The sequence below is a fragment of the Octopus sinensis genome, linkage group LG7, assembly GCF_006345805.1.
Source record: "Octopus sinensis linkage group LG7, ASM634580v1, whole genome shotgun sequence".
NCBI lineage: Eukaryota > Metazoa > Mollusca > Cephalopoda > Octopoda > Octopodidae > Octopus > Octopus sinensis.
The window spans coordinates 13,449,760-13,475,598 of NC_043003.1; the positions used below are offsets into that span (position 1 = coordinate 13,449,760).

Consider the following 25,839-nt stretch of genomic DNA (forward strand, 5'->3'; position numbering starts at 1 on the left):
CTGACCTGTGGGTTTATGTCGAATACCTACTGTCGCGTCTGGGATAGATCCGGCTATCAACTGAATCCATCATGAAAATCGCCCCCCACTGCCTTCCTTTGAACTCAGAACGTAGCGGCAGACGAAATACCTGTTGCTTTACTACCCACAAGGGACCAAACACAGAAGGGACAAACAAGGACAGACAAACGGATCAAGTTGATTACATCGACCCCAGTGCGTAACTGGTACTTATTTAATCGACCCCAAAAGGATGAAAAGCAAAGTCGACCTCGTCAGAATTTGAACTCAGAACATAAGTACAGACGAAATACCTATTTCTTTACTACCCACAAGGGACTAAGCACAGAAAAGACAAACAAGGACAGACAAACGTATTAAGTCGATTTTATCGACCCCAGTGCATAACTGGTACTTAATTTATCGACCCCGAAAGGATGAAAGGCAAAGTCGACCTCGGTGGAATTTGAACTCAGAACGTAACGGCAGACGAAATACCGCTGAGCATTTCGCCCGGCGTGCTAACGTTTCTGCAAACTCGCCACCTTCAGAATACTACTGTCGGTTTTGTGTAGACCATAATACTTAGGTAATATTGACAGCTCTTCAGACATATTGTCAGGAAGTACACAACCACTTTTATGTTGGAGGTATATATATATATATAGATGCTTGGTGATTTGATGTTGGTAAAAAAGTAACGAAACAAAACTTACTGAAAAAATTAAATTTTTCTAAGAAAAGAAGAGTTATTTCTCATCAATTGATGTTAGTAATGGGCGAAGCATGTCAGCTGTATGTGTGTATATATGCTATTTCAAAGTTTGATGTCTGCTGCTATGTTCTGAGTTCAAATTCCGCTGGGGTTGACTTTGCCTTTCATCCTTTATTGGGGGTCGATTAAATAAGTTCCAGTTACGCAGTGGGGTTGATTACATCTACTCAATCCCTTTTCTCAAATTCGAGGCCTTGTGCTTCCAGTAGAAATTATTTTGAAGTCCGAAAATAAATATGACCATGGCAACAAAACAAATTTCCCTTCATGAGGGCTGTATTAAAAAATTTCACATTTGGAGTTCAGGAAAGCACCTAGATCATGTAAATTTTTAAGAATGAGTTTCCCCTCCGCGGTGTCATCCAACAACACCTGGCGTGGAGGCGCAATGGCCCAGTGGTTAGGGCAGCGGTCTCGCGGTCGTAAGAACGCAGTTTCGATTCCCAGACTGGGCATTGTGAGTGTTTATTGAGCAAAAACACCTAAGCTCCATGTGGCTTGGGCAGGGCTTGCAGGGAGTGAACCCCCGCTGTACTCTTTCGCCACAACTTTCTCTCACTCTTTCTTCCTACTTCTGCCACAAAGCAGAGAAACCATGGTATAACCCACTATGATGTGGTAAACTTTCAGACCCTAGTCTAGATTGCGAATCCTCTGTACCCCAGGATGGTTCAGCTCTCCACCGTTTATGGAATGAGGATAACAACGTAGCTTTCGTGCCTGTGCAACCGCCAGTCTATCGCGTGTGGTGGGTGGATCTTCAAGTTGCCACACGCATTCTTAGTAGCTTAGAGTAGGCTCGAATTAGAGATTATTCTTTGTGGCTAATGGTGTGAGTCCTGATTAGAAGAAGAAGACAACACCTGGCAATGGTATGTAACACTTTAGACATACTGGCTTGTTAGCATATCTGAAGAGATGTCAATGTTAAGTGGCAATACCCATCAGGAGACCAATGGTAACATCTTGACAAGTTGTACGTCATAAAGAATAGCATTTTTCGTCGGAGTGGACAGCGTGCTGTGACCAGCGGTGTCAAATGGACGCCTGACGGACTGGTCGGTCAAAGTGATCAAAGTGATATAAATATTGCCATTCTAATTATTACACTGAGTGTGTTTTTACTCCTGATTCATAGACAATTAATATATCATAAATGTGTGTACATGTGCGTGAGAGAGAGCATGTGTGCACGTGTGTGTACATTTGTGTGTGTGTGAGTAGGGGGTTTGCCCATGTTTTGACATCATACGTTGGTTGTAAACGAGCATCACCGTCACACAAGCGATGTTGTTCATTTCCAGTCTTCGATGGGCAAAAATTCTACCTCACATGGAAACGGGATGGGCATCCGGCCATAGAAAATCTGCCTCGTTAAAATTCCTTCTAACCCATGCAAGCTTGGAAAACTGGACGTGAAAGGGTGGCAGCGACAATGATGATGATGATGATGATGATGGTAATGAGGATTGATTTATTATTCCTTAGGTACATTTAGCATCGCTTTTGATTTTTATTCTGCCTTTGATGTTGTGGCCAAAATTCAAAATGTTTCCTATTTACTCTGGCGCTGGAAGTGATGGCTTTCAACCAATTTGTTTCAGGTCATTTCTGAAAGGACCTCCATATAGATTTTCTTGTGGTCATTAAGTCTCAGCAATTGAATATAGATTTCATTTCGTTTTTAGTGCTCAGTGAACTATTGTTTGGAGTGTGTGTGTGTATATGTGTGTATGTATGCGTGTGTTGAACTTATGTATAATTCTATTTGTATGTGTTGTGTGTATGTATGTATATACGTATGTGTTGTGTGTATGTATGTATATACGTATGTGTATGTATATACGTATGTATTGTGTGTGTATATGTATGTGTGTGTTGTGTGTGTATATGTATGTGTTGTGTGTGTGTATATGTATGTATGTGTTGTGGGTGTGTATGTATGTATATGTGTTGTGTATATGTATGTATGCTTGTATGTAAGTGTGTATACATATGTATATCGTGTGTGATATGTATGTTTGTATATATATATATACATGTGTGTGTGTGTGTGATATGTATGTATATGTATATACATGTGTGTGTGTGATATGTATGTATGTATATATATATAGATGTGTGTGTGTGATATATATATGTATGTATGTATATATATATACATGTGTGTGTGTGATATATATATGTATATATATATATACGTGTGTGTGTGTGTGTGTGTGAAATTTTCAACAGTTTCTTTGTCAGATATAGAAAATGAGTGTAAATGGGACAGTGCCCACTTTTTATACTCTTTCAAGTTCACTTTGTATATCGGACACATAAGAAAAAACTCTATACCTTACACACTCATTTACACACACATACACACACACACACGTATATGTGGAAAATGGAGACATTGCACAATATAATTCTAGATGCACTAAACAAAATAATAGTTTTAAATTTTTCCACAAGGCCAGCAATTTCGGGGGAGGCAATGAATCGATTACATCGACCCCAGTGCGTAACTGATACCTATTTTATCGACCCTGAAAGGATGAAAGCTAAAGTCGACCTTGGCAGAATTTGAACTCAGAAGACAAAGATGGGTGAAATGCTGCTAAGCATTTCGTCCGGTGTACCATTTGTTGCCTTAATAATAATAATAATAATCTTTTCTACTATAGGCACAAGAGCTGAGATTTGATTGGCGGGGGATAGTCGATTACGTCGACCTCAGTACAACCCCGAAAGGATGAACAGCAAAGTCTACCTCGGTGGAATTTGAACTCAGCATGTAAAGACAGACGAAATGCCACTAAGCATTTTTTTCACTGTGCTAACGATTCTTATTTCTTTACTGCCCACAAGGGGCTACACACAGAGGGGACAGACAAGAACAGACAAACGGATTAAGTCGATTATATCGACCCCAGTGTGTAACTGGTACTTATTTAATCGACCCCGAAAGGATGAAAGGCAAAGTCGACCTCGGCGGAATTTGAACTCAGAACGTAGCGGCAGACGAAATACCTATTTCTTTACTACCCACAAGGGGCTAAACACAGAGGGGACAAACAAGGACATACAAACGGATTAAGTCGATTATATCGAACCCAGTGCGTAACTGGTACTTATTTAATCGACCCCGAAAGGATGAAAGACAAAGTCGACCTCAGCGGAATTTGAACTCAGAACGTAAAGACAGCCGAAATACCTATTTCTTTACTACCCACAAGGGGCTAAACACATAGGAGACAAACAAGGACAGACATAGGTATTAAGTCGATTACATCGACCTCAGTGCATAACTGGTACTTAATTTATCGACCCCGAAAAGATGAAAGGCAAAGTCGACCTCGGCGGAATTTGAACTCAGAATGTAACGGCAGACGAAATACCGCTAAGCATTTCGCTCGGCGTTCTAACTTTTCTGCCAGCTCGAAGCGACACGTTGATCTAGCTCTGCTTGATTCGAGATCAGGTGAGGTTACACGAAAAACTAAAAGAAGAAAATAAATGAGCAAGGTACCGAAGAAGCTACTGTGAATTGTACAGTTTCAGGAGCTTCTTTGATTGTAGGAATTTATTTGTTATAATAAGCGTGATTTCAAGTTATTTTACCTGTGTAGTTTAGTTTATAGTATAGAGTTGTCTCCCTTACATAAGGCCATACTAAGTACATTGTCCATTGAGATATTTTATAAATAAAATTTGTTTACGGCCATATTACTTTGAAAACACCGGTTCTCGTCCGATCACCGAAGTTAAGCAAAGTCGAGCCTAGTTAGTACTTAGATAGGTGACCGCTTGGGAAACCTAGGTGCTGTAAACGTCTTTCTCTCTTTAAGGCGGCGAGCTGGCAGAAACGTTAGCACGCCGAGCGAAATACTTAGCGATATTTCGTCTGCCGTTACGCTGTGAGGTCGACTTTGGCTTTCATCCTTTCGGGGTTGATAAATTAAGTACCAGTTACGCACTGGGGTCGATGTAATCGACTTAATACCTATGTCTGTCCTTGTTTGTCCCCTCTGTGCTTAGCCCCTTGTGGGTAATAAAGAAATAGGTATTTTATAAATAATAATAGTAAGAACTCGTGAACTTCAAAAGCCCGTTCATTTTCCAAATAATTAATAATAACAATTACTAATACTACTACTACTAATTATTATTATTATTATTATTATTATTATTATTATTATCCTTTCTACTCTACGTACAAGGCCCGAAATTTCGGGGGGAGTGGGGGGCAGTTGATTAGATCGACTCCAGTACGCAACTGGTACTTAATTCATCGACCCCGTAAAGATGAAAGGCAAAGTCGACCTCAGCAGAATTTGAACTCAGAACGTAAAGACAGACGAAATGCCTATTTCTTTACTACCCACAAGGGGCTAAACACAGAGGAGACAAACAAGGACAGACAGACGGATTAATTGCTTAACTGGTACTTAATTTATCAACCCCGAAAGGAGAAAAGGCAAAGTCGACCTCGGTGGAATTTGAACTCAGAACGTAGCGGCAGACGAAATACCGTTAAGCATTTCGCCCGGCGTGTTAACGATTCTGCCCCTTCATAATAATAATAATAAGTAACTAAAAGACGAAATTGCAAGAATGTGGACCAAGCTCGAGAAATATGTCAAAGTAATCGGAATTGACACACAAGAGCAGAGCAAGACGAAAAAACTGCTCTGCTGGGAACAGCTAGGATTTTGAGATTGCTACTTGGATATTGAATGTCTCCCACATTGCATCAACAGTTGTGCAGTGGCTAATTCCCAGTTTGTCAACGCAAAACCGGACTGAAGTCAGTTCCTTGACCCATGAGTAAAGGAAGAAAAGCAGTACATTCCTCAGAGCAAAGCTTAGCTGTTGGTGGTGGGGCGAGGACGGTTCGCCCCGAACGGCACATTTTGTGGGGTCCAGGGGCGGCAAAGGGAAGAGCCATCCCGGGCGTCAGACACTCTAGCTACTCTAGTGCCTCAGTTCTTCAAAAGCCGTAACGGCAACAGAAAAGATCTGGTGAATTCAACTTAAAATTAGTTACTGCAACAGTGACAATTCTGTTCTCGAGAATATCTAAGCAGAGTTCAAGGCTAATCGAGGAACAAAGCAGGTTTATTAACCCCTTACCCAACAATTATTTTGAAAATAAATGTATTTTTTCAGACATATTTTTTAATTGTTTTATTTTACTATGTTTTGAATGGTGATTTCAAGGTATATTTCAAACCTTATTTATTATGAATTTTAATTCAATAATATTGATTTTAAATAACCGCTTTGCATCTACCTCATCCTCATCTTCAGTTTCTTCACTTGAATAAAACTCTTCTGACGAACTTTCACTCTCATCAGATGTATCCAACCCTCCAAGAGAAGCTTCATAATCGCTATGATCATCAGAGCTCGACATGGTGGGGTTATAATATAACGGTATAAAAAAAAACATAAAAACAAAGTGAATACTTCTATTCATAAAATGTGCCTTCCAACCCTTCGACTGTCTCCAGGTGACTAAATCATACTTGGTCTTCAATGCCTTACTCAAGCGAAAGGTGGCAGAAATCGTCACTGCCAGACGTATAAAGTGAGCGAATATACTCGTATATGTCAAAAAAGAGTTTATAATAGACAAAGGAACTCGTTTGCTGTCGATTTTGGCGAGTCTATCTTTTCACGAGTTAACTCGCCAGAGATAGAAAAAAAACGATTTCGGTCAAAACGCATATATTCGTTTCTGCCGGGTAAGGGGTTAAATCATATCTTATTCATTTATTTATTTATTTGTTTATTTATAGGTGTGTTTAAGAAACTTGCAACCTTGCCGTTCTGGGTTCAGTTCCCCTGCGCAGCAACTTGGTGGGTTTCCACGCAATTATTCGTCAATCAAATTCACTAACAAGGCATTGATGAAGTAGAGGTTGTCACAGAAGAAACTTGACTAAGACGCCGTGCACCGCTTATCTTTTACCTTTTACTCGGATCAGTCATTAGACTGCGGCCATGCTGGGGCACCATCTTGAAGTATATTAGACGACTGAATAGACCTCAGTACTTTTCTAAGGTCTGGTACTTGCACTCATGCGCTCACGACAGGCTTCTTTCAGTTTCTGTCAACTAAATCCACTCAAAAGGTTTTCATTAGCTCGAGGCTATAGTAGAAGACGCCCGATGTAGCACGCCTTGGGACTGAGTCTAGAACCATGTGGTTAGGAAACACAGCCACGCCTCCGCCTACATATATGTGTGTGTAAGTGTTACACTATATTATATTACGTCAAATATATATATATTGTGTGTGTGTGTGTGTTTATTTGTCTGTCTTTCTCTCCCACCATCACTTCACAACCAGTGTTGTTTTGTTTATGTCCCTGTAACTTAGCCGTTTGTCAAATGAGACCGATAGAATATGTTCCAGACGTAATGAGTTCTAGGGGCAATTTGTGTCAACAAAACACTTCAAAGCTGTGCCCCAGAATGGCCGTAGTCCAATGAAGCAAGTAAAAGATAAAGCAGACATACATATACACCCGCACATCCATCCATCTATACATAACATACAAATACGCATTACCATGCATACTACACGCACATATCTATTATATAAAATTCATTCTGTCTGTGTGTGTGTGTCTTCTAGGATCTCGGGCATCCTCCATCCGATTGCATTCAAATTTGATATGTAGATCCCGACGGTATTAGGGCGTATGTAAGTCTTGAAAAATTTTTTTAATCGATTCCAGGTGAGAATGTGATCGATAAAGCCATTTTTGCCCTGCTTTTCTTCCGTCAACCTGTACATAACTGCACCTTCCATTTCTTGTTGTTTTTGTACTGCTTAAAGGCACGTTTCTTTCCTGCCAAGCTTACTGTTTAAACCATGTTTGTGTTCTCCCAGTCAACAGCCTTATCATTACTGGTACTTTAAACTCTTCGGTTACATATTTGTGTGAATAAATTCGTTTTTCTTTGGAATAGAGAAAAAGTCTATCTTTATTTCTTCTTTTGCTGGTGTCTCAAATTTAGGTTAAATCAGTGTTTCTCAAAGGGGAGGCCTATGGGACGGTCGGACAAGTTGTTTTGAGAAAATTTGGCTTAAATGTTTGACAACTCAGCACCGTTTCATCCTTTCGGGATCGATAAATTAAGTACCAGTTACGCACTGGGGTCGTATAAATAAATAAATAAATATATGCTAGCAGTATCGCCCGGCGTTGCTCGGGTTTGTTTCGACCCTTTAGAATTGGAATTTTTGAAAAGTAAAAATTTTGCATTATGTAGCTTGTTATTCTTTTTAAGTGAACATTTTTCTGGTTAAAATACACCGAAAAGTGGCGACACAGCAGTCAAAGAATCGTAAAAAAATAGGGATTTTCATAGAAAAAAAAAAGCACCTTTTTGATGTAAATAATTTTTGGTGTTAACATGGTCCGATTTGAATTTTATCTTCTACGGAAGGAAGAGCAAGCCTTCTTCTATCATACTCTCAATTTTAGTCAACTTGTACCGCAGGGTCTCAGAGGAGATAGTGTTAGTTGAAGGCTACCAAACCTACCACACACAGACAACTTCAGCTTTATATATAGAGAGATTTTTTTGCGTACGTACAAACATATGTAAAATGGCTATTCTGAGTGTCACCAATTGATTGCTTACATAACGTCTCGGGAATATTTTGATACCTATGATGATCGTCAAGAAAACGAGAAATAAATACAAATTGTTAATTCGAAGTTAATTCAATCTTCATATAACAATTTCTTGCAAAGGGATAATATAATCAGGGGAGACAATTGTTTAACTTATTTAGAATTATTTCCCTTACATCGGTTGAAAAAATTGGCAAATTGGAGACGGCTTTTATAAATATTTGTACAGCATGGAAGACGCGTGATAACGGATAATATTAATTTGGAAATATTAATTGAAAAATGCTTAAGTGGTTGGAAGAAAGCGTGAACAATCTCGTATTAACAATTCAAAAACACGCAAACACTGTTAATTTCAATTTAACATTTATAGTAGCGGACTTTGTGTGAGATTTAAATGGCTATAGTGAGTTTTCCAAGCTACAATTGTTTTAGTTTCAACACACGATTTCAAACGACAATCAAGTCACTTGCCAAGCAAGTACAACGCCGAAGTAAATCACTAAATTATACAGAAGTTGATAAGGAAAAGAAAGAGGACGATCGTGCTGGAGTTACGGATTCGAAAATAGATTATAAGTTACGTAATTGTAAGTGAGCAAACTATATTAGAAAGAGAGTAGAGTACTAATTATAATACTAATTAAGGCGGCGAGCTGGCAGAAACGTTAGCACGCCGGGCGAAATGCGTAGCCGTATTTCGTCTGCTACTTCGTTCTGAGTTCAAATTCTGATGAGGTCGACTTTGCCTTTCATCCTTTCGGGGTTGATAAATTAAGTACCAGTTACGCACTGGGGTCGATGTAATCGACTTAATCCATTTATCTGTCCTTGTTTGTCCTCTTTGTGTTTAGCCGCTTGTGGGTAGTAAAGAGATAGGTATTTCGTCTGCCGCTATGTTCTGAGTTCAAATTCCGCCAAGGTCGACTTTGCCTTTCATCCTTTCGGGATCGATAAATTAAGTACCAGTTACGCACTGGGGTCGATATAATCAACTCAATCCCTGTCTGTCCGTCCTTGTTTGTCCCCTCTATGTTTAGCCCCCTTGTGGGAAATAAAGAAATAAGAATACCAATTATAAAGAGAAGAGAACACCTGTTACATTAACCACTTAACTCAGTGGTAATCACCCTTTTTTTTTTTTTTTTTTACCTATGGACCATTTAGATTCTAATTTTCCTCAGGTGGACTCTAATTGCCATTCAATGTTTAAAAAATCCTATTGTATTTTAGGAATTATATAAGAAAAATTGTTAAGATATTTTGTGTATTGTAGAAGAATAACGGAATTTAGTGTAGCACAATTTTTAACAACTAAATCTTATATGAACCCCCAAGGTTCATATGGATTCCAATTGAGAACCATTGACTTAACTCATCATTGTTTAACGTCCACTTCTCCATATTTGCATGGATCAGACGGAATTTGCTGAGGCAGATTATCTAGGGCCAGATGTCCTTCCCGTTGCCAAGAAGGTAATAGCTTACATATACACAAATTTTGGCACAAGGCTAGCAATTTCAAGAAGGGGATAAATCAATTACATCAACCCCAGTCTTCAACTGGTACTTACTGTAATGACCCTGAAAGGATGAAAGGCAAAGTTGATCTTGGTGGAATTTGAACTCTGAACATGGACAAAATGCTGCTAAGCATTTTGCCAATCATGCTAATGATTCTGCCAGCTTGCAGCCTTACTATTAATAAAACATTGGAAACAAAGCAAAAATATCCAGTTTGTTTTAGTAAATTCACAAAAAAATTATCTATAGTATGTTGGTAGTTATGTGTGAAAGTCATATTATTTCATTATACCTGCTTCTTCAGCAAACATAATCCACACCTGATTTGTGTCTTACATTATTTAATGGCTTTGTTACCTTTAAGAAACATGTTTTTTTAGTTATCTAAATGAAAAGTTCTCCAAGAAAAACAAAAGAAGTTTTTCAATTTTCTTTTGCCTGTCAGCCATTTGCAGTGCATGGCTGACAGTAAAACCATAGAGATAGTACATCATCTTGGTAGACAATCATGGTAATACAAAACATCGTTGGAGCCAGAAATACAAATTATACATCCATCATGGCAATTCTCTTGACCAAAATATAAACAACAATACCACTGATCTGAAAGAAGATAAGTTTGCAGGAAGTGAGGTTGGCACTGGATGGGTGCCTCACAATTCCTTACATAGTCGTGGAAAGGAAAACAGCGGGAACAAGAATCTCTGAACAAATAACAATAATAATTTATTTCGCCTGAATAAACATTTCATCTTTGGACATCGGTAGCCTGAACGCTCTGGGGTGAGTAGTAGCAGGGTTGGTAGTTAGACACAAAAACACGAAGGCATTTTCACAGACTCGCAACATTGCTCGCCATCAGAATTCCAGCTCCACGGAGCTGGTCTAAATTGCATCCTGTCTGGTCAGAAGCTGGGGCCGAAGAGAGAGAATGATGGTCAAACCTAGCTGTTGCTGATGAATGCACATGCACATAAGGGGCTTCAGCAGGCCTTCCGGAAGGCTCTAATCCCTGCGCATGCGTGGATGAAAATCCCAAAATGGTGTCTGGAACCAGGCGTCACTACAAGTTAAAATATAATAACCCCGTAATGTAGTTTATATTTGATAAATTTATGCTTTTGTACTTTATTACAGTATATTGTCACAGTGTTGTATTAACATGGACAGAATCATATATTTTCTCTTAGAAAACTACTCTAACATATCTTACAATAACACGTCATGACATACTAAAATAGTGGTTCTCAACTGGGGTTCATATAGAATTTTGTTGCTCAAGTTTATGTGCAATAAATTGGTTATACTCTGAGACAATGAGCTGGCAGAAGTGTTAGGACGCTGGGAGAAATGCTTAGCAGTATTTCGTCTGTCTGTCTGGTCTGCTGAGGTCAACTTTGCCTTTCATCCTTTCTGGATCGATTAAATAAGTACCAGTTATGCACTGGGTCAATATAATCGACTTAATCCGTTTGTCTGTCCTTGTTTGTTCTCTCTGTGTTTAGCCCCTTGTGGGTAGTAAAGGAATAGGTATTTTGTCTGTCTTTATGGTCTGAGTTCAAATTCCGCTGAGGTCGACTTTGCCTTTCATCTTTCTGGGTCGAGATATTAAGTACCGGTTGTGTACTGGGGTCGATCTAATCGACTGGCCTCCTCCCCAAAAATTTCAGGCCTTGTGCCCAGAGTAGAAAGGAAAAGAATAAATTCGTTATAATTCTACAATGCACAAAATATTTTCAAGTTTTTTTATACAGTTCTTAATAATATTTAAGTATAAAAATATTTTTTTAAAACATTGAACGTCTCTGGGTGTCCACCTGAGTAAAAGAGAGATCAAAGGGGTACATAGGCAAAATATGGTTGAGAACTACTGCAACTAGAGGAATACATACATCAGTCTGTTCTTCCAAAAACTACAATTTTCAGTGACTTATGGAATCAATAAAGGACTCGGTGCATTGATTCACCCAGGAGTCTACAATACTGTTAAGATGGCTCTGGGAGTATCTTGTACAAGAATGCATCATATACACCAGCAGATATGTCTTCCATTACTATAATCTTTAACCCTTTCATTACTGTATTTATTTTGATATGCTCTGTATTTCTTTCAATTGTTTCAAAAACAAAGAATTTAGTAAAATAACTTAGTTATCATTCAGCCAGTGTTAGGGACATAAATTGTGACTAAGATTTGGTGGAAGATTATAATTCAAAACTTATGAAAACAAGACATTTGTACTACAGAGCCAGAGGTGGTTTCAGCTGGGTTGGTATCAAAAGGGTTAAGAATTGTTTCTCTATTATATATTTTAACCCTTTTGCTACCGTATTTCTGTTGAGAATTTCTGTGTTTCCTTCAATTACTTTAAATATAACAAAGAATTTAGTAAAATAACTTAGTTATCCTTCAGCTAGTGTTAGGAACATAAATTGTGACTATGGTTTAGTGGAAGATTTTAGTTCAGAATTTATGAAAACAAGACATTTGTACTACAGAGCCAGAGGTGGTTTCAGCTGGATTGGTATCAAAAGGGTTAAGAATTGTTTCTCTAATATATATTCTAACCATTTTGTTACCATATTTCTGTTGATATGATCTGTGTTTCTTTCAATTAATTTTAAATATAACAAAGAATTTAGTAAAATAACTTAGTTATCACTCAGCAAATGTTAGGAATATAAATTGTGACTAAGGCTTCGTGGAAGGTTTTAATTCAGATCTTATGAAAACAAGACATTTGTACTACAGAACAAGAGCTGGTTTCAGCCAGGTTGATAACGAAAGGGATATAGAAAGTGACTTCCATATTGAGCAGTCAGTGTTTAGCTATGAAATTCTGGCTGTGTGACTGTCTCTACAGTGTCATTTTAATGTAATAGGATGTGGTAAAGTCTGTAATTACAAAAACCAGTATTAATTTTTGAAAAAACATTTGATACCATTCACTACCTGTCACTTTAGAATACGGAGTTAATTTTTGATTGTCATGTCAATATTTTTCACATCCGTGTCTGAGAACTTTGTGTTGCAGCAAAACCAATATTGAAACAATAGCGTCATGAAGAAAAGCCACGACCATTCCCTGCTTTGATTCACAACAATCTTAATATTTATGTTCAGAAAACAAAAGCATAAATGGTTAAATGTTTGATAAGCATTTAACCATTGGTGGTAAAAGAAGATTTTAGTGAGTTTGATTTTGTAACAATATTTGTATGTGTGTGTGTGTGTAATAACAATGATGATGATGATAGCAACGATCATCACAACAATGATGCTGGCAATGATGATGAAGACTATGATGACGACAATGATGATGGCAACAATAACAACAACAATGATGACGACGATGACTACAGCAATGATGACGACGACAATGACAATGATGACAGCAAATGACGACGACAGTGATGACAATAACAGCAATGATGATGGCAATGATGACAATGATGATGCCGATGGAAATGATGATGACAACGATGATGACAATGATGACAACAATGATGATGATGATGACAACAACAATGATGATGACAATGGCGACGACGACGATGGTGATGACAACAGACAACAATGATGATGGTGGTGGTGGTGGTGGTGGATCAAATTCTCATATTTAATCTTTTTTTTTTACCTTGTTGTTTACAAAGTGTTCTTTAAAATTTTTAGTAAATAGTTTTCTATACAAAAACAGTATTTATCTCAATACCAAAATTGTAAGTAAAAAATAAAATTATCTTCTTGACTCATACTGACTCATAACGGCGGGTTTCCTAGTTTCAACGGACTATATATTCCCCACCTGGACTGAAATGAGTAAAAGAGTATATATATATATATAGCTAATAGTGATGGACTATCAATCCAGGCAAAATACTTCATAAGCTTTCTGTTGGCACACCAGGCTAACGATATTACTGAGATCAGTGAAGAACTTCAGTTAATTTTGTGGAAGAGTCCAAGGATATGGTTCATCACAATTCTATATTGTAAATCCATGGTTGGACTCCAGACAAACTGGTTTTACACAGTGATATATAGAAAAACAAGTTAAAAATAATTGTCATGACCATTATTCATACATTGTCTTGTATGTATGTATGTATGTGTGTGTGTGTGTGTGTGTATGTATGTATGTATGTAAATGAAGTATATGGAAAGGATTGTAGGTGTAGACGATCTTTAGTTCATAATCCAGGTTGGTACTGATCCAATATAAATTCTACAAATTATTTTGTAGTCTAATTAATTCCGAAGACAAAAAAAGAACAAACTCTTTTTGAAATTAAAATTAGATTCTTCATCAGGAATTACATATTGGCATAAATAATTATGACCTACAAAAATATAAAATGATATATATATATATATATATATATATATATATATGTGTGTGTATTTCTAAGAGTTCTTTCAGTTTCTGGCTACCAAATCCACTCACAAGGCTTTGTTCGGCCTGAGGCTATAGAAGAAGACACTTGCCCAAGGTGCCAAGCAGTGGGACTAAATCCAGAACTATGTGGTTGGGAAGCAGACTTCTTACCACACAGCTACACCTGTGCCTCTCTCTCTCTTTCTCTGTATATATATATATGTAGCAAGTCAAATACCAAGAAATATACTAATAATAATAAAATTTCAAGGGACGTTCACAGTTGATATTATTAAGTTGATGTTTGAAAGAAAGAAATGAGATATAGAGCAAAAGTTATAAAGTAAATACACACACACACACATAGCAATATATATAAACATGCCTATGTAGAGATAAAGCAAGAGAAGGATGATGGAGGAGAAAAAGAGAGAGTGATTGATTGTATTTTGAAAAAATTATCCAATACTGTTTCCTCGCCCTTAGTCCAAATTGAATATTTTCCAATATTTTTCTAAAATTTCAGAATTTCCAATGATATTTTTCATGTTTTCTATTAACAAATCATAGATATATGGTGTGAAGAAGGTAAATTGAAAGAACTTTAAAAAATGTTACATTTTACAGGAACAGGGAGTAAGAATTTTCCTAAAGTTATGATGGAGTGTTGCTACTTCTTAAGTTCAACTTTGTTTTTTGTGGGGGTTTTTTGTGTTTTTCCTTTGTGAAATTTTATCAAATATTAGTAAAATTGTATAAAAATTGGTATGTATTTATAGGAGGGCAACGAGCTGGCAGAATCGTTAGCACTCCGGGCGAAATGCTCAGTGGTATTTCATCTGTCTCTACGTTCTGGGTTCAAATTCCGCCAAGGTTGACTTTGCCTTTCATCCTTTCGGGGTCGATTAAATAAGTACCAGTTACGCACTGGGGGTCGATATAATCGACTTAATCCGTTTGTCTGTCCTTGTTTGCCCTCTCTGTTTAGCCACTTGTGGGTAGTAAAGAAATAGGTATGTATTTATATTTGTTTTTTTTTGCGAATTGTCCCAAAATTAGCAGGTATTCTATGTCATAAGACATTTGCTTCCCAACCACATAGTCCCAGGTTCAGGAACCTTGGGCAAATGTCTTCTACTATAACCTCAGGCCAACAAAGCTTTGTGAGTGGATTTGGTAGATGGAAACTGAAAGAAGCCCGTGTGTGTGGGGGGTATTATGTATTTTGGTCCACAAGGAGTCAATGACAAGTGACTGAGACCTGTGCTGGATATGCTGTGCTTCAGAAAACTCACGAAGTAAAATCATAGTCAAGACCATTGTCATGTGAATGGTACCTGTGAAATTGTAGTTGTGACCGTTGCCAGTATTATATAAATGGCACCTGTACTGGTGGCTTGTAAGAAAAGCACCCATTACACACTTGGGGTTGTTGGCATTAGGAAGGGCATCCAGCCGTAGAAACCATGCAAATCAGATTGGAACCTGGTGCAGCTCTCTGGCTTAGCAGTTCCAGTTGAACCATCTAACCCACACCAGTATAGAAAGTAGGCGTTAAATGACAATGATGATAAGAAATGAACAACGGACTAAAATAGGAAAATTAATTAAAGATATATCAGCGGAGTTTGAGGATAGATGTCCCATGCCATCCGGAGAAGGAAATAGTTACAGAAGTTGGAAACAAAATGTTAAAATTGAAATTTTTGGAAAAAGGAAAATGTCGTATAGGTGTGGTAAGAAGCTTGCTTCCCAACCACATGTTTCTGGGTTCAGTTCCATTGCACAATACCTTGGGCAAGTGTCTTCTGCTATAGCCTCAGGTCAACCAAAGCCTTGTGATTGGATTTGGTAGATGGAAACTGAAAGAGGCCCATTGTGTATATATATATATATATATAATAATATTAAGGAGTTGCCTAATAGTGGTTTTATCTGTAATTTAATTTATATATATATATATATATATATATATATATATATAGGCGCAGGAGTGGCTCTGTGGTAAGTAGCTTGCTTACCAACCACATGGTTCCGGGTTCAGTCCCACTGCGTGGCATCTTGGGCAAGTGTCTTCTGCTATAGCCCCGGGCCGACCAATGCCTTGTGAGTGGATTTGGTAGATGGAAACTGAAAGAAGCCTGTCGTATATATGTATGTATATGTATATGTTTGTGTGTCTGTGTTTGTCCCCCTAGCATTGCTTGACAACCGATGCTGGTGTGTTTACGTCCCCGTCACTTAGCGGTTTGGCAAAAGAGACCGATAGAATAAGTACTGGGCTTACAAAGGATAAGTCCCAGAGTCGATTTGCTAGACTAAAGGTGGTGCTCCAGCATGACTGCAGTCAAATGACTGAAACAAGTAAAAGAGTAAAAAAGAGAGTAAAGAGTATATGTAACATAGGAGGGGGGGGTATATTTCCACACAGGAAAAAATATACGCAAATTTGTTGTTGAAAATGCACCTAAATTTGAAAAACTTGTAATTGTTAAAAATAAACTTATTTACATATATACCAAACTAGTTTCAACAACATTTTTTGTTTAAAAATGGTAAAAATTTTGAATTATAATTCATAATTCTAAATTTGTCAGCATTGAACTTTTTCTTATTCATAATTCTAAATTTTTACCATTTTTAAACAAAAAATATTGTTGAAACTAGTTTGGTATATATGTAAATAAATTTATTTTAAACAAGGTGTAGGAGTGGCTGTGCGGTGGTAAGTATAGGCGTAAGAGTGGCTGTGTGGTAAGTAGCTTGCTAACCAACCACATGGCTCTGGGTTCAGTCCTACTGTGTGGCACCTTGGGCAAGTGTCTTCTACTATAGCCTCAGGCGACCAAAGCCTTGTGAGTGGATTTGGTAGACGGAAACTGAAAGAAGCCCATCATATATATGTATATATATATGTATGTGTGTGTATATGTTTGTGTGTCTGTTTGTCCCCCCCAACATCGCTTGACAACTGATGTTGGTGTGTTTATGTCCCCGTAACTTAGCAGTTATGCAAAAGAGACTAATAAAATAAGTACTAAGCTTACAAAGAATAAGTCCTGGGGTCGATTTGCTCGACTAAAGGCGGTGCTCCAGCATGGCCACAGTCACATGACTGAAACAAGTAAAAGAGTAATTATGTTTTTCAAATTTAGGTGCATTTTCAACAACATATTTGCCTACATATATGTGTGTGTGTGTGTGTGTGTCTGTGCTTGTTCCCCCATCACCGGTGTTGGTGTGTTTCAAGTCCCTCTAACTTAGTGGTTCGGCAAAAGAAAACAATAGAATAAGCACTAGGCTTTAAAAAAAAAACATAACTAATCCTAGGATTGATTTGTTTCACAAAAATCCTTCAAGGCGATGCTCCAGCATGGCCGCAGTCATATGGCTGAAACAAGTGAAAATGATAAAAAAGAAAAAAAGAATACTAAAAGAATAGCATAATTATTGTTGTATGAAACAACTTTTTAATAATTTTTTTTTCTTTCTCCATGGGGTATGATACTTGCTCTAAAATTCCACCAAAAAGATCTAACATTTAGGACAAAATGGCACTGTAAAATCATCATCATCATCATCGTTTAATGTCCGCTTTCCATGCTGGCATGGGTTGGATGATTTGACTGAGGACTGGCGAACCAGATGGCTGCACCAGACTGCAATCTGATCTGGCAGGATGCCCTTCCTAATGCCAACCACTAATGTTCGAAGGTTGTGCTTCACCACTTCATCCCAGGTCTTCCTGGGTCTACCTCTTCCACAGGTTCCCTCAACTGCTAGGGTGTGGCACATTTTCACACAGCTATCCTCATCCATTCTCACCACATGTCCATACCAGTGCAAATGTCTCTCTTGCATACCACATCTGATGTTTCTTACGTCCAAGTTTTCTCTCAAGGCACTAACACTTTGTCGAGTATGCACAGACATTACACATCCATTGGAGCATACTGGTTTCATCCCTTGCAAGCTTACGTATGTCCTCAGCAGTCATGGCCCATGTTTCACTGCCATGTAGCATGGCTGTTCATACACATGCGTCATACAGTCTGCCTTTTACTCTGAGCAAGAGGCCCTATGTCATCAGCAGCGGTAAGAGCTCTCTGAACTTTGCCCAGGCTATTCTTATTCTAGCAGCTACACTTTCAGTACACTCTCCCCGCTACTGACTTGGTCACCTAGGTAACAGAAGTTATCAACTACTAGTTTTTCTCCTTGGAATGTGGCGGATGTTGTTCACTGCACATTTTCAGTGTTTATTGCTCCTGAGCCTCTGCCACATACAAAATCTATCTTCCCAGTTAGATGCACCTCTTATGTGTCCATAGCTTACACTGGGTACATCTTATAGAGTTTCTACCTATGCCTTTTCTACAGATCAAGCAGGGCCATCTACCTGAAGGGATTTGTGGTTTGTCTGCCTTCCTACTTATTAGGACTTTGGTTTTATCTAGGTTGACTCTAAGGCCCTTCGATTCTAATCCTTGCTTCCACACCTGAAACTTTTCCTCTAGTTCAGATAGTGAGTCAGCAATTAGAGCAAGGTCATCAGCATAGAGGAGCTCCCAGGGGCATCCTGTCTTGAATTCCTCTGTTATTGCCTGGAGGACTATGATAAATAGGAAGAGGCTGAGGACTGAACCTTGGTGGACCCCTACCTCTACCCGGAATTCTTCACTGTACTCTTTGCCAACTGACTTACTCCCACCCCAGAACTGCCTGGCCTTGAGCCAAATTTGGAAACTAATATTTTAGTTTTTCCCAAACTAATGCAAGTAAAATAAGGAAGCTATTTTGTGGCAGAAATAGCTGCCAAATCTCTTAAATAATACTCTGATGCTTGAAAGACTGAAAGAGGAGACATTGGGTAATTTAGCCATAGGTATGACATGGCTAAAGACAGGAGGTTCTTATCGACTGGAAACACCTAAGTCTTCTTACTCATACTCTGTGTGTGTGTGTGTGTGTGTGTACTTTTTATTAAAGCTGCAATTTTAAAGATACTATTTTTATACCTTGTTTTACACTTTTGTGATCGCCTGTGTGTGTGTGTGTGTGTCTGTGTGTCTATATATATATACACTGGAGTAAGCACATAAATGTGAAACAAGGTGGAAAAAAGAGTACTCAAACACCAAAGGTAGAGTAATAGAGTAATATGCTTTATTTAAAAGCAGCAGAAATATAACAACAGCTGTTACTCGGAGTTTTACGCTCCCGTTCGTCGGACAGTTTTGTTGACGAACAGGGAACGTGAAACTCCGAGTAACAGCTTTAGTTGTATATCTGCTGCTTTTAAATAAAGTATGTATGGAGAGGCACATGCGGAAACAAGAACAAGTATTGATGTCATGGAGAACGAGTAACAAAAAGCACCAATCAGAGAAAACCAAAATTATACATCTATATATCTATGTGTGTGTGTGTGTGTGTGTACTTTTTATTAAGCTGCAATTTTAAAGATACTATTTTTATACCTTGTTTTACACTTTTGTGATCGCCTGTGTGTGTGTGTGTGTGTCTGTGTGTCTATATATATATACACTGGAGTAAGCACATAAATGTGAAACAAGGTGGAAAAAAGAGTACTCAAACACCAAAGGTAGAGTAATAGAGTAATATGCTTTATTTAAAAGCAGCAGAAATATAACAACAGCTGTTACTCGGAGTTTTACGCTCCCGTTCGTCGGACAGTTTTGTTGACGAACAGGGAACGTGAAACTCCGAGTAACAGCTTTAGTTGTATATCTGCTGCTTTTAAATAAAGTATGTATGGAGAGGCACATGCGGAAACAAGAACAAGTATTGATGTCATGGAGAACGAGTAACAAAAAGCACCAATCAGAGAAAACCAAAATTATACATCTATATATCTATATGTGTGTGTGTGTGTGTGTGTGTTTGTGTGTGTACACACATATGTATAATGTGTATGCGTACGATATGTATAGGCATAAATGTATATGTATATATACACACACCTACACGCACACACACTCATCCCTTGGTTGATATCGTTTGAATTAGCGTAGTTAAAATACCGTTACACATAGGTGCATCCACGATACATGTAAACAAATAATCGATCGCTGAGTATTGGATATTGGTAAGAGTTCTGTCTATGCTGATTAGTTTGAGAGGAACAGTTCGATGTATAGCAGTAACGATATTCGATAAGCAAGTCTTAACGCAGCATTCTTTATTATTATTAATATTAATATTATTATTATTACTTTAAAATATTTTTCGCTGTTTGTTTGTTTTTCTTCATTTTTCTGGCATTACAGAATTTATTTTTATTTTATTTTATTTCATTTTTTTAAAATTTTGTTCTTTGAGATTGATTGAGAGATTTAGAAAATATTGATACAGCAGGCAAATACATGTATCGAATCATATTCTATCAACATACACCTACGTGTGTGTGTGTGTGTGTGTATATTCAAGTGATACATATGCACATTGAATACATCAGATATATATATATATGTGTGTGTATATATATATGTGTGTGTGTGTATAGGTGTGTGTATATGTGTGTGTGTGTGTATGTGTGTGTATATATATATGTGTGTGTGTATATATATATATATGTGTGTGTGTGTGTGTATATATGTGTGTGTGTATATATGTGTGTGTGTGTATATATGTGTGTGTGTATATATATGTGTATGTGTATATATATGTGTATATATATATATTTATGGAATTTCTATAAACACACACACAAACGTAATGAGTTTCATGGTTAAGACTATAAATATATAGATTCACTAGTGTGTGCACACACTCACACACAAATACGTGCGTGCACACACGCGCCAGTAATTTTCGCTTGAAGTATCCCCCATCCGTACAATAACTTCCAGCGGGAGTTATGTTGTTTCTCTTTACTTCTAATGCTAATGGAGACCTGTAAATGTGGGTGTGGCACACACACACAGAGACATACATATTTATATCATCATCATCATCGTTTAACGTCCGTTATCCATGCTGGCATGGGTTGGAAGGTTTGACTAGACCAGTGCTTTCCAAACTTTTTGCTGGAGCGGAACCCCAAGGAAACCTTCCACTGGCTTGGGGAACCCCTGTGCAATAATTTGATAGTCTTATACACACATATCTGCACAGCAGAATTAAAAATTATTGCCGATTTTAGCAGTTTTGTAACTTCTTGCGGAACCCCTGGACTGTACTGGCGGAACCCTGGTTGAAAACCACTGGACTAGACTGAGAGACTGGAAGGCTGCATCAGACTCCAGTCTGATCTGGCATGGTTAGGCTGGATGCCCTTCCTAATGCCAACCACTCCGAGAGTGTAATGGGTGCTTTTACATGTCACTGACACAGGTGCCATTTGCGTGACACCAGTATCTGCCACGGCTGTGATTTTGCTCAGCTTGATGGGTCTTCTTCTCAAGCATGACATAATACCAAACGTCTTGGTCATTGCCTCCAAGAGGGCCCAACACGCGAAAGCAACTCAGCCATCTCACTTCTGTGGGGCCCAACACTCAAAAGAAACTCAGCCACTTTGCTTCCCTCCATGAGGCCCAACACTTGAAATGAACTCAGCCACCTTGCCTCCTTGAAAGGAACTGATATATATATATATAAAGACGGGAACGTAAACACACCAGTATCAGTTGTCAAGCAATGCTAGGATGACAAACACACACACACATATATACATATATAAGACGGGCTTCTTTCAGTTTCCGTTCTACCAAATCCACTCACAAGGCATTGGTCGGCCCGAGGCTATAGCAGAAGACACTTGCCCAAGATGCCACGCAGTGGGACTGAACCCGGAACCATGTGGTTGGTTAGCAAGCTACTTACCACACAGCCACTCCTGCGCCTGTATGTATATATCCAGAAAGAAGCACACTTTAAAGTATAGAACATTAATGTATTGATATGCTCTTATGTGTTCAGTCATGGATATGAAACGATTGGTCACTCTATGACCACACACACACACACACATATATATATATGTATATATATATATATATATATACACATATGTGTATATTTAGGGAAACCACTAGGTGGATAGCCAATATGCTAGAAGAAGATCACATTCGATCTAACTACAAAGAGAAATGTTCTCCAGAGAAAATTCTGCAAACACCAGAACATAAGCGGGCAAGACAGATGAAAATTATATAAAATTTTCATCTGTCTTGCCCGCTTATGTTCTGGTGTTTGCAGAATTTTCTCTGGAGAACATTATTTTCTTTGTAGTTAGATCGTATGTGATCTTCTTCTAGCATACTGGTTATCCACCTAGTGGTTTCCCTGAATATACACGTGTATTGAAATTTTTTCTGATTTTTCAGATTTTTTTATATATGCTAGGCTACTGGTTTTAAATTGATATTAATTAAATTAATATTCAATTTATCTCCCTCATTATTTAAATTATATATAGGCGCAGGAGTGGCTGTGTGGTAAGTAGCTTGCTAACCAACCACATGGTTCCGGGTTCAGTCCCACTGCGTGGCACCTTGGGCAAGTGTCTTCTACTATAGCCGTGGGCCGACCAAAGCCTTGTGAGGGGATTTGGTAGACGGAAACTGAAAGAAGCCCGTCGTATATATGTATATATATGTGTGTGTCTGTTTGTCCTCCCAACATCGCTTGACAACCGATGCTGGTGTGTCTACGTCCCCGTAACTTAGCGGTTCGGCAAAACAGAACTGATAGAATAAGTACTAGGCTTACAAAGAATAAGTCCTGGGGTCGATTTTCTCGACTAAAGGCGGTGCTCCAGCATGGCCGCAGTCAAATGACTGAAACAAGTAAAAAAAAAAAAAATACACACAATCACACACACACACACGCATCACACCCATATATATGTCATTGGAGTGCAGCTATGCAGGAGCACCACCTGGAAAAGAGTTTAGATGCACAAATTGTTCCCAGTACTTATTTTTTAATCTGTGTATTATATCAGTCTCTTTTATTGCACCCCTTTGCTCCAGAGCGTCGGCTGCGGGGTCACTCCGAAAAGCTCTATCTGCGACGATTTCATCTCAGTCGAAGGAGAGGGGCTTTCTCCGTCCGGGTTGCGGATCCGTGGAATAAGCTGCCGGACGAGATAGTGAAGATGCTGACGACTGCTCGGTTCAAAGTCTCTCTTGGCCAGAAATGGCCTGAACTCTTTGCATGAACACCCTCCCTGTACATAACTCCATGTCCCCCTACATGGCCTTGCTTTTTGCTTTTTGAGCCCCCAAAAAATTAACTTAACTTAAATTGTGAGGATGTAAACAAACCAACACCGATTGTCAAGCCACTAGGATACACACACACACCTACATATATATCTGTTGATTCACTTGATTCTCTGAGAAGTGAGGAATCACAAAACTCAATACATAAGTAAAGAATATTCCTTAATGCATTCTTACTAAAATGCTCCTAATTCCATTACTCTCGGTTTTACATTTCCGATTATTCAGCTGGTCATCTGAACCTGTTTTCATTTGGAATATCTGTTTGAATATATTTTCAAATATTATAAGAAAGTTATGAAGAAAATGCTTACTCTTTTACATGTTTCAGTCATTTGACTGCGGCCATGCTGGAGCACCGCCTTTAATCGAGCAACTCGACCCCGGGACTTATTCTTTTGTAAGCCCAGTACTTATTCTATCGGTCTGTTTTGCCGAACCGCTAAGTAACGGGGACATAAACACACCAGAATCAGTTGTCAAGCAATGCTAGGGACACACACACGCATACATATATATATATATATATACATATATACGACAGGCTTCTTTCAGTTTCCGTCTACCAAATCCACTCACAAGGCATTGGTCGGCCCGGGGCTATAGCAGAAGACAGTTGCCCAAGATGCCACGCAGTGGGACTGAACCCGGAACGATGTGGTTGGTTAGCAAGCTACTTACCACACAGCCACACTTTTTTTAAAAAACTGTGTGAAACATGCAAAAATGAGCTGACTCAAGCTTGTGTTCTTCATTTCATTTCTGGCTTTTGTGGGAATACTCCAAGCATCTCGAAGCTAATACTAGCTAAATCACTCTAAGAACATGAAATTGTATTGTTGTTTAAATAATATTTTAACCCTTTAGCGTTCAGATTACTCTGTCAAATATAATGCTTTTTCATTCACATTGTTTTGAATTAATCCTGCATTATCTTGTAGCTCTGAGAATTTGATGATGTGATTGTTTTATTTTGAGGATGTCATTGTAGGATATGAGCAAGAGGCCAGATCTAGATGGCTTGACTATAAAAGAAGTAGAAAATTTGGGTCGGATATGGCCAGTTTAAATAATTTTAAAAAGTAATATTTTTAAAAAATGGTATTTTAAAAACAATGCATTTTCATATATATATAGATTCTGAGTGTTCTGGGTGTATTCCCAACACTTTTCTTGTTGAACCAGGATGAAATTCAAGAAGACTAGCATTTATACAAAAGATATTTAACTCTGTGCATACATGGAGCTAGCAATTCTGTCCTTTTGTTCAAACTGCAGCATCCTTGAATCAAAATTCTTAATTTTCCACTCAATAAATATCACATTTTAATTTGATGCTACTGTACTTATCTACAATTGTTTGGGTAGTTTTGAATTCATGAAAACTTGACCCATACAAGGACCGTAGCACATTTTTGTAATCAGGTCCAACAAATGAATATTTCTGCTTATAAAATCGATTTTTGAATGTCATTTCAGTTACCTCAATATATATTTTAGGCTCTTCTCTGATGTTTCTATTTTAGCACTGTATATCATCAACTTTGCCAAAACAGTTACCATCTATTGGGCAACTCTCATGAATCCTGAAATTGCATCATTATTGCCAGTTAGGCATTTACCTATTTTTTACATTCAGTTTTGCAACATTATAACCTCTGAAATTCTTACAAGCAAAATAACCAACTTTAACACAGTTTCTATTTAATATCTTACTATACTTATAACCTGTTGGAAAATGGCTATCTAATAGATTAAATAATTCTCTAGCTGTAATAGTTCTTACTGCTAGATTAAAAACTGGGTTGTACCATAAAATGTAACATTTCCTATTCCTGTTCTACACTGTTCTTCCTAAGTCTTTTTTATGTATTTGATTTTAGTGAAGAACTTCCTTGTTTCAGTACCTTATTATAATACCCAGTTACCTCCATCAGAGCATCTTCATTGGAAAACATTGAGGATACCCACTTACTAATGTTGCCAACTGAGTTCCTCCTTATACTAGGTGAGGAATTCAGTTGTCTCTCTATTTTTTATCTTTTACTATTTTTTTCAGTCATTGGACTGTTGCCGTACTGGATCACTGCCTTGAAGGAGTTTTGGTCAAACACATCGACCACAATACTTATTCTTTAAAGTCCGGTGCTTGAATGCGTTTGGTAGACAGAAACTGAAAGAAACCTATTGTGTGTGTGTGTATTTTTTTGTTCTTTTACTTGTTTCAGTCATTTTGACTGTGGTCATGCTGGAGCACTACCTCTTAGTCAAAC

The 25,839-nt window shown here is 38.0% G+C and overlaps 1 non-coding gene across 1 annotated transcript; it reads left to right on the forward strand.

The window, feature by feature from the left end:
• The first annotated feature begins 4,476 nt into the window (after window positions 1-4,476).
• Window positions 4,477-4,595, forward strand: LOC115214605. The gene has a single exon (XR_003881935.1). It is a non-coding gene; the product is annotated as a 5S ribosomal RNA (ribosomal RNA).
• Window positions 4,596-25,839: the final 21,244 nt, after the last annotated feature.